Raw genomic sequence first — 10,758 nt, forward strand, 5'->3', positions numbered from 1 at the left:
TCCTGATACAAAAAATAGTACATGGATTTTGAACTAATATTCTTATTTAACCAAATACATTGACAAGATCCAATCGAGGAAAAAGTCGTATCGAATTTAGCTTTCATAACATTTTCTCTAATGGGTTTTACAGTCTGGCATTCAATGAAAAGATGTAGGTAAGTCTCTGGTTCATTATCTCAAAATGAACAATTAGGAGAATTCTTTCGTATAATTTTGAACAAGAAATAGTTTGAAATAAAATGAACGGATGCGAGTCCTTATAGAACATTTGAAATTAGCAATATGAATCTTGTCCCAATTGACAGGGTTAAGGTCAGAAAGTTCTTTCCAGAATGTTGATCTCTTTTCGGGAACATATGGCCCTAGAATGACATTATAAGCATAATTTGGGAACTTTCCTAGCTTGCACAAGTTTATTGATAAAGGCATCACAGATTACATCATGATTCAGGTCTGATGAGATCAACCAATTAGAAGGAACATTTTCGTAAGAAAATTGTATTTCCTCCTATCCCTAGGATTATTATCGTAATCAAGTATCAATTCTTCAAAAAGTTTGCTACCAGGGTGAGGAGGATAAGCAAATCACTAATAAAGATGATCCCTTTGTCAATCCAATCCTGATACAAAAAATAGTACATGGATGTTGAACTTATATTCTTATTTAACCAAATACATTGACAAGATCCAATCGAGGAAAAAATCGTATCGAATTGGGCTTTCATAACATTTTCTCTGAAAATGTACCATGTTCGAAGGGAACTAGCTAATTGACTTGAATATAATTTGTTCAAAATTTGGTCAGGGGCATGAGCCTTCCATAGAATGCTCCTTCCTTTATTGAACTTTACTAAAACAGCAAGCTCAATGGATTTCCACAATCTTATACAATTATCGTCTATAGCATCTTAACCCAAGACATTCTCTGAGCTATTGCGTATGAATACGAGTCAATCATTCTTAAACCACATGAAGAAAAATCATACACATGAATTGTCTTTTGACCCTATCATTGTCCCTATTAAAGATGAAGTGAAAAAACAATTGTTGAAACTGTCAAATGACAAAGCAATGGGATGTGATATGATACCGATGAAACTGATTAAGCTGGCAATTTCCAGTATTAATGAACCTATAACACATGTTATAAATACCTGTATTACTACTGGATGTGTCCCCACCGAATGGAAAAAGGCAAGAGTAAGTGCTCTACATAAAGGTTGAACAAATGAACCCACAAACTTTAGACCGATATCAATATTGCCAATACTTTCGAAAGTACTAGAACGTGTAGTTTTTGATCAGATATATGACTATCTGAATAGTAATAATCTAATCAATGTATATCAATCTGGCTTTCAGCCACTGCATTGCTGAATTAGACAGATGAATGGCTGAAAAGCTTTGAACAAGGCAAAGTGGTGCTCTGTAATTATAGATTTGAAGAAAGCCTTCGACACAGTTGATTTTGATTTACTAATTAAAAAAATTAAAATATTATGGTATTGGACAACACACACTTAATTGGTTTACAAGTTATCTATATGAGAGATACCAAAACACCACAATCCATGGTATATCATCTGAGTTTTTACCTATTCAATCTGGAATTCCACAAGGGTCCATCCTTGGACCACTTCTCTTTATTATGCACATCAACGATTTACCCTTAGTACTAACAAATTGCAAAATAAATATGTATGCTGATGACACTATTTCATATTATGCTAGTAATGACTTTTCTGAACTGGAAAACAAAGTAACCGAAGATTTAGTAAATGTGAAAAAATGGCTTGATGTCAATAAGTTAAGTTTATATAAATTATATATGAACTTAACTTATTGAATATAACAGAATACAAAAAAAAATCGTTTTAAACTAGCACGTAATACAACTTTGAATATTTAATTTAGATGGAACCCCTCTGAAAAGAGTTACTACTTGCAAGCATTTAAGAGTGATTGTGGATGAAACTTTATCATAGACAGACCATAATCAATCTGTAAAAAGGAATGTTGTAGTGGATTGTATAATTATGTTAAAATCAATACGTAATATTGTTTGGTAAAGATACATTAAAATTAGTATATAATGCTTTGATATTATCCCACCTCTCCTATTGTGATGTTATATGGGGAAACTGAGGAAAGTGCCTTCAAAATGATCTTCTTGCGCCAAAGTGATGCCTACAGTATTATGTTGGGATTAGAGACAGGCACGTAGCCAGGGGGCAGTGGGGGCGGTCGCCCCCCCCCCCAAACAAAAAAGAGAGAGAGAAAGAGAAGAAGTAAGTAAGAGGACGTAGGAAGAAAAAGGGAAAGGGAGTCGAGAACGGTACAACGAATCGTCTTCTTTCTCTAATAATTTAATGAAACGTGAAAGCTTCCGCGCTTCGCGCAGGAGGAGTGATTGGGGGGGGGGGACTGAATTCAGACAAGGATTAAAAGTCGAGAACGGTACTTTGAGTCGTCTTCTTTCTCTAATAATTTAATGAAACTTCAAAGCTTCGCGCGAGAGGGGGGGGGGGACAGAAATCAGACATTGATTAAGAAGTCGAGAACGGTACTTTGAGTCGTCTTCTTTCTCTAATAATTTAATGAAACTTCAAAGTTTTGCGCGGGAGGGGAGGAAACTGAATTCAGATAAGGATTAAGAGTCGAGAACGGTACATCAAATCGTCTTCTTTCTCTAATAAATTAATGAAACGTCAAAGCTTTCGCGCTTCGCGCGGGAGGGGGACTGAATACAGATAAGGATTAAGAGTCGAGAAAGGTACAACGAATCATCTTCTTTGTCTAATAATACGTCAAAGCTTTCGCGCTATGCGCAGGAGGGGCGGACTGAATTCAGACAAGGATTGCGAGTCGAGAAAGGTACAACGAATCGTCTTCTTTCAAAGCTTCTTTCAAAGTGGAAACTCCCCCTCCCTGCACCCTCCCCCTAGGGAGTATAATTAAGTGATTCGCACGCTTTGCATGCTCACTACCGCCCCCCCCCTAAAATAAAATCCTGGCTACGCGCTCGATTAGAGAATGGATTGAATGTATCAAATGAAATGCATTGCATCTGCTTTTTGAAGAAGCAAAGTCACACACACAAACACACACAAACACAAATTTTCGTTGATAGTTAATAATCAATATTAGAATTTTGTGGTATGATTAATTTTGTTAGGGATGTTATTTGGATCGGCAAAGACCGAATTAATACCCAAATCCCAATTGTTTTATTCAAACATCAACTAAGCAACTTTGGCGCAAGTCGATTTTTGCACTCTCGCAAACAATTATGTCTCTTGTTCTTCCAAGCGTAAACACATACATCACAAAATTATACTAAATGATTTGGGATAAACATTCTTTCATAAGATGTATAATAATTTTACTGTTCATAGATGATTTTTAAAATAATTAGCATTTTTCTAGGTGTAAACTTTTTTTTGACTCACACTGTAGTAGACGGAATGAGTTTGAATGATAAAAGTGCCAAATCCCTTGTTCGATACGATAGATGAAATGATTAAAGTGCAAATTTGATTGACAATCTCCGACGAAAATGGCACTTGCTCTAAATTAAATGAACCCTTTATCAATTAATGGACTGGGGGGAACGGAAAAAAGCAAAGCTGGCCGGTAAAACATTATTGTAGAATTTTGAGAACACAAGGACAAAACAACAGATTTACGTATAGTAATTGGTTCAGAAAAACACATTGTAATTTTCTCATGGTAATTAAAATAATGCAAGGATGAAATTGAAAGTTATTTTGTAAATGCAAAAACTACGTCATTCACCATTATCACATGACAATGATGCACTCAGGTGATAGGGACAATTATTGTTGGTGAAATAACTTGTCAAAGGATGCAATCACCCAGCGTCTGGGATCCCTTCATCATATTATCGAGGATATCCATAATAATCTTGAAAAGATCCAGCGCCGGGGTGCACGCTACGTCACTGGAGACTACACAAGAACTAGCATTATTTTCCTTCAACTAATCGCGAACACGGAAGAACAATGACAAGATCTTATCATCTTTCAGATGCACTATAAGCGATCGATAAGCGTCTACGTCTACAAGTTTGCATTCGCCCAACGCTCCATCTCAGAATTGAAGAGCCTTCCAGTAAATGCAGCAAACTCTCAGTCTATACCTTCTTCTCAAACCATGTCAACTTTGTATGTGGCTCTGGCTTCAGATCGACCACACAAACCATAATGAGTGACATAAGAGAGGAGTGGCTTGTATTTAATTCCATGCATCAATGTTACTCTTTTTTTTCCAAATCTGGTCTAGGTTAGCAGTGGGTTGGAATAATGAGACATGGTAAACAGGTATAATGTATAAACTAAATTTAAAACAACCGACGTTACAACTGACAAGAAACAGTAAAAAAAAAACTAAAAAAAAACGCATAATCTTCAATCGGACAACGAAATTCTCTATCAAATTGAGGAATAGTTTCAGTCTCCTTCAAAATAAAATAGTCCTGGTCTATCTCGAAATTTACGAGTTTAATGTCCGAATCTGTCAACAAGGATCTATGGTACCTGAATTAAAATGCAGAAAATCGTGGGTTCGATCCCCGACACGGCACCAATTTTCTTTGGCAAGACATATACCCAGGAAAGAAATGGGGACCTGGCAATATGACGAAAGCCTGTGTGTTAGTAAATTCTGTATGCCCTCACGGTGAACATGAGGTAGGAAGACTCCTTAGGGAGTAGAAATGATGCACGTAATTGTGCGAGAATGAATCCGATGACCGGGGTAATAATGATTATCTGCAGAGCGCTTAGAGACGAAACAATGTATTTCGTATTAAGCGCAATATAAAACCAGATTAATATTGTTATTATTATGTCTTGTCCTGCTGCTTAATGATCAAGATTTCTACAAAGAGTTTTCACGTAGACGGTTCCAATCCCGCATAAAGCAGCTGGAGTTAAAAGGGCATTATAATAATAACAATAATAATCTGATTTTAAATTGCGCTCAATGAGAAATATCGTTTTATATTCCGGCCATATATTTCTGGGATTCAAAAACTTGCTAATGATTATTATACATCCAAAGCTTGAGGCTTAGTGTAAACTCGCCTCTATAATGAATTCAGACAAGTCAATCAGAAATAAAACTATTATCACAATTTCGCTAAAGGGTCGATAAAGCATTCACATCAGAAATTTCGATTTTACAATATTCCCACACATGACTTTAATAATATATTGACAATCACAATAATATTTCCACTTCCACTTCCACATGGCGTTATAACATAATATGAATGGTTGACGTTGCTCAGATATCTTAGTACCGTGATCTTCAAGATAATTTTCCTTTCTTTCCGATCAACATTAAACAAAATTCGAAAAAAAAGTCAAGAAGTCAAGAACTAGTAGTTTGACATACTCAACACAGTAACAATTTATACGGAATTCACAATAGCCTATGCATGTATGTGTATTTCTCATTCGTGAATACTGCACATATTACAGAAATTCGTTACAATACGAATAGAATGTTCATATTGATTGGAAGAATATTATATTTTTTGGAAAACTTGTTTGTCATCTGCTAAATTCCAAAATTGTTCCAATAAATGCATTTATTGTTTTCTCCAGCCTAGTCGTATCATGTTCTTTTTTATTTTAAGGTATGACTTACCGTTAGAAATTAGGAAATCATCATCCTAAACGTACTTTACAATCAAACCCCAAAGCACATCTTTTCATTTAACATTGTAATGGAGTTCACCCAGCAGGAGCTTTTGCAGTGCAGTGGAATAACAACAAATATTTGCATAGCATCGTTTCTGCGCTTAATAATGTTATTATTATTAATCATTTCAAAACCATGGTGCAAATAGTTACAAGATCTAGAAACTCTGTATAATTTCGTCATTTATTCGTTATTTACTAAGTAGTAGGCCTAGTAATAGTAGTAGTAGTAGTAGCAGCAGCAGTAGTAGTAATAATAGTGGTGGTGGGGGTGGTGGTGGTAGTAGTAGTAGTAGTAGTAGTAGTAGTAGTAGTAGTAGTAGTAGTAGTAGTAGTATAGGAGTAGTAGAAATCTTCTCTCGTTAAATATCTGCTCATTTTCTCTATCCTTATTTTCATTCAGATATTAATTGTGTATCCTCTTCAGGTATCTTTAATGTGTTTTGGTCCTCTGCTTGTCTATTCTCGCCGCCGCCCCTCCCTCTCTCCACCTCAGTCGTATTGCTCTCTCTTTCTCTCTCTCTCTCTCTCTCTCTCTCTCTCTCACCATCTCCATCTCTTTTTATATATATATATATATATATATATATATATATATATATATATATATATCTCTTTCTCTCCCTCTTACTTTCTTTTTCAAACTTCACAACATTCATTCAGATGTTTGTTAACTGCCTTTCTCTGTAGTGTTTCTCCGTTTCTCTATCTATCTCTTTCACTCTATATCTCTCTCACCCCTTGTTTTTGCTTTCCCCTCTTCAAGCAAGAGTGCTCCGCACGGGATGTCGTCCCACTCGGACCCCTAAATGTCGATGTGTACAGTCTCCAACAAGATCACAGACTTGTAAGGCTGTGGGCCTACAGCCAGTAGATTGTATTGGATCTAGCTACGACCAACTGGGAGCACGGAGTATAGACTTCCGAAAAGTAAAGGGCGCGCGCGAATAGGATCGATTCTCTGCCAACCTCTACGCGGATAGGGACGGCAACCTTAGGGGACCCAGTCTGGTGAGACATGCGTTGCGACGTATGCTTGGTCACACTCGTAATGCTGTGTGCTCTTCTTCTTCCCCGCTAGTTGCACTATGATCGTGGCGTTTTGGCATTCACAAGAAATGACCTCCGAATTTTCACAATGTTGCTTGTTGCAACCACATCAGTAATCTCATATATTGAAGGTGCACTTTCCCCCAAAATCAAGTTTTAGGGGGTCGTCTTGTTAGCCCTATATATAGAATTAATTAGAAGGGAATATGTTTTCGTTCCAATCAGAGAAAACGTCGACCTCTGCTTCTTTTTTGCCATGCGACCTCACAAAACAGATTTTGAAGCCAACTTTAAAAGTAAAGTGTTTGTTTGGGGGGGGGGGGGGAGGTGGGAGGGGTGGAAACTTAAAGGGCTCATCATTTTATAAGATGAACCAAACTAACAAAAACTGAACACCATTACGATTGGAAATTACATGTACTATCAAATATGGGACTTAGTCAGAGATTATTGATACACACGTCATTGTCAAAATTATTGTCGATCAAAACGAAATATGAATAAATTGAAATAGTTCATAATCTTATCATATTTAGGGAGAAAACTATTAATGAGCATCTGTCTCCCTCCTAATGAGGGCTTGGAAAACAAGTGATTTTATTGCTGAAATACATAGATTGTATTTGTAATTATATCGGATGTTTATCCCACCCCCCCCCCCCCCCCCCCCCCCCTTTAGCGGCGTAGCCGTGGATACGCCACTCTTGTCATCTAGTCATTATAATGAAAAGGAAGAATATGTAATACTCCATAAATGTTAGTTTTAGATTAGTTTCCTTAGTTTCTATATCCAGGCCCTGCACTAACGTCTTATGGCAAGACAATAATATACATTTTCGGCGTAACCCAAATCCAAAATTCATCTAAGAAGATTTGTTTTCCATCCTTCGTACACTTAGACGTACAGGCACATTTTCGCCTGAGGGCCGTGAGGGCCTCTTGCCTGAAAATAATATCATCCAGATCCGAAATATGGCCGTGCCCCTCCCCGTGCCCCTCCCCGTGCCCCTACCCCATCGTAGCTACTCCACTGTATCTCTCTATATCCATTTTGCTCCTTCCCTGCACACCTTAAAAAACATGTTAAAAACTCACTTATTAAAATCCTTCGAAGCAGTATACCTTATAATTATCAATGCCTCTATATTTCACGATTTTGTAGTTTAATAATATATATTAGTCTTTTACATTATATAACATTGTAATGCTAGTGCTGTTGTCATAGCTCCCTATTGGGTAGAAGTACCATGCTTTACCTAATGGCTGCTAGGACAACATCATCTTGATTCTTTCTTCTTCTTTTTCTCATGTTCTTTGTCAATCTTGATACTTCTTTACTTCTCTCTTTCGCTCATCTTTTCGATATTATGCAACTATTGACCAACGTAATCGCGAGCCTCCAGCCTTAAGTTGGACGTCGGTTCCCCTATACTAGACATGGCCGGCTAAATTCTAAACGTTAAAATAGCAGGAATGGCATTAAATCATCAGTTTTTCTGATGGAATTGGCAAGTTTAATTCTGTCGATCATTTTGAATATGGCAAACAAAGTCATTGAGAAAAGCACGATGCAAATTATTTTAGTCGAGCAATAGAAATGTATGTATTGACGTCCTTGTCGTCATCTCTAAATTGAATTCATATAACTTCTTTAGGTCTGTAGCCATGGCACTACATCTGGACACGCAATATTATTAATTTCATTACCAAGAATGAAGTACCAGTATACTACTCTGCCAATTTCCGAAATGTATAATACTTACGGCAAATGTTGCTTAAAATATAGCATTTTGGTGGCCATTTTGTTTTTTTCCAATTATCTAAATTAATCATTAATGACAAATGAGTATGAAATAAGTATTTGGTACACTTCTAGGGATTGGAAACATAAGAAAGAAAGAAATGAGTAAAATACTATTTTATTATGATTCTAAGCTTAACAGCTGGCATTCATCCGCCATTTTGAATATGCAAATTAGCAACAAATACAATGGAAAATATGCTAATTATGTCTATCTATGTTCATGTATGATCATCAGGAATGTGTTGACAATGGTCTTCGTGAATGATAAGCACACCACTCTGCCAATATTTCGTAATGTATTATGAATTAATTCAAATTTTACTCAAAATAGGCTATTTGGGCAGCCATTTTGTTTTTGGACATATCTTAAAATGGTCAAACCTGACAAAGTTCCAGTTTTCTGTTTGGTCATCTGCAATGCCTAAGGAAACAGAATCCATCATTCTCTCCATTACTAGGCCCCATCTCTCCTCCCCTTCTCTCTGTTTTTTCCCTCTCCTCTTCCTCTGTCTCTCTGCCTCCCGATACATCCTCTTCTCTACCCCTCTCCCACTGTTTTGTGTGTGTCTCTCTCTCTCTCTCTGTCTCTCTCTCTCCCTTGAATTTCCTTATATTTTTTTCTCCCACCTTTTTCCTTTATCACGCCTGTTGTACCTTGATTTACCCTCGCTGTAATTACATACAATTTGTTTTAAAGTGTAGAACTAGGCTCCGTGTAACTGATTTGGAAAGTTCTATGAAATAATGTTCTATGAAACTCGAGTGTATGAAAGCTAATTTCAACAAAACGAGGTGCAGCTCAGTTGCTGCCTACATATATTATGGTATCCCTAATTATATTTCCGAGGAAAATCATCGCGTCGCCTTGTCGGCATGGGCCAACTTCCGATGTGACTGAATGATAATTTCTGGGTGTACATGTTCCCCTATGTGGAAAAATGTTTGTGATTCACAAATTCATAAATTCAATTGCAATTTCTCACTTATTTGTCGTTGTTAACAATAGTGCTCGCCACTCGGTTTGTTCTTGTAGTCTGGTAGATAAGTCGTTGAACTGTGGATCGCAGGGTCCGCGGTTCGAGTCCCGCCACGGCACTAATGTCCTTTGGCAAGATATTGATCTACATTTGCCACTCTCCACCCAGGTGTTAAATGGGTACCGGTATGAAGGAATTCCTTGAATGCTGAGAGCGCCGAAATCGGCCGCCTAGCAGAGCCGGCCGGGGTGCGTTATTTTTTTCTGCGGCACAGATTGGGGTTAGGTGCGTGTTGAGCCTATGGGAAAGTTTAGGGTTAGGGTTAGGGTTAAATCAAGACCTCTTTTTTAAAAAAAAGCCCCAATCTGTGCCGCAGAAAAAAATGACGCCGGGGTAATAGTCGGAGCGCCTTGAGCACCATACATGGTGGATATGTGCGCTATTAATATCCAATATTATTATATTATTATTCTTTTCTTTTCCCTGTATTTGCAGTTAGATCGAGAGCCCGTATTTTACTAATTCAAGTGAAGCCGACGCGGGGACCAAGTCATGTTTAACAAGGGAAAAAGCTCTGTTAGAGTTCTGTCTAATATGATCTCCTTTGTGCAAATCTACTTATGAATTCAAATGTATGAATCTATAATCTATGCCAGACAGTATGTAAAAGTGTCACTGTGTCTGCGATGTTGCAGCAGTATATTGATCATGTTACCCTGAGTCAACTTGGAGAGGTAAATACCGCCTTATCAGACTATTGAGGCTGTCATTATGATCATGTTGTTTCGTTTTTTTAGAAGGTATCTCACAAAGATCGTCGCTAGACTACAATGTCTACTCAGAGTTCATGCACTTCTAGAAATGTCAAACATTATTGTACTCATCACGAGTCATGTATATTGTCGTTTGAATCATTGCAGTGTTCCGCCTTTCATTCTCTATCTACTCTTCTGTCTCCTTTCTCTCTCTCTCTCTCTTCCCATTCTCTCTTCCCATGCTGACTTTTACTCTTTAATCCACCCTGGCTCTCTCGTTCTCTCCATTACTAGGCCCCATCTCTCCTCCCCTTCTCTCTGTCTCTTTCCCTCTCCTCTTCCTCTGTCTCTCTGCCTCCCGATACATCATCTTCTCTACCCCTCTCCCACTGTTTGTGTGTGTGTTTGTGTGTGTGTGTGTGTGTGTCTCTCTCTCTCTCTCT

This window comes from Strongylocentrotus purpuratus, unplaced genomic scaffold, assembly GCF_000002235.5.
Source record: "Strongylocentrotus purpuratus isolate Spur 01 unplaced genomic scaffold, Spur_5.0 spur5_scaffold_6, whole genome shotgun sequence".
Classification (NCBI taxonomy): Eukaryota; Metazoa; Echinodermata; class Echinoidea; order Camarodonta; family Strongylocentrotidae; genus Strongylocentrotus; species Strongylocentrotus purpuratus.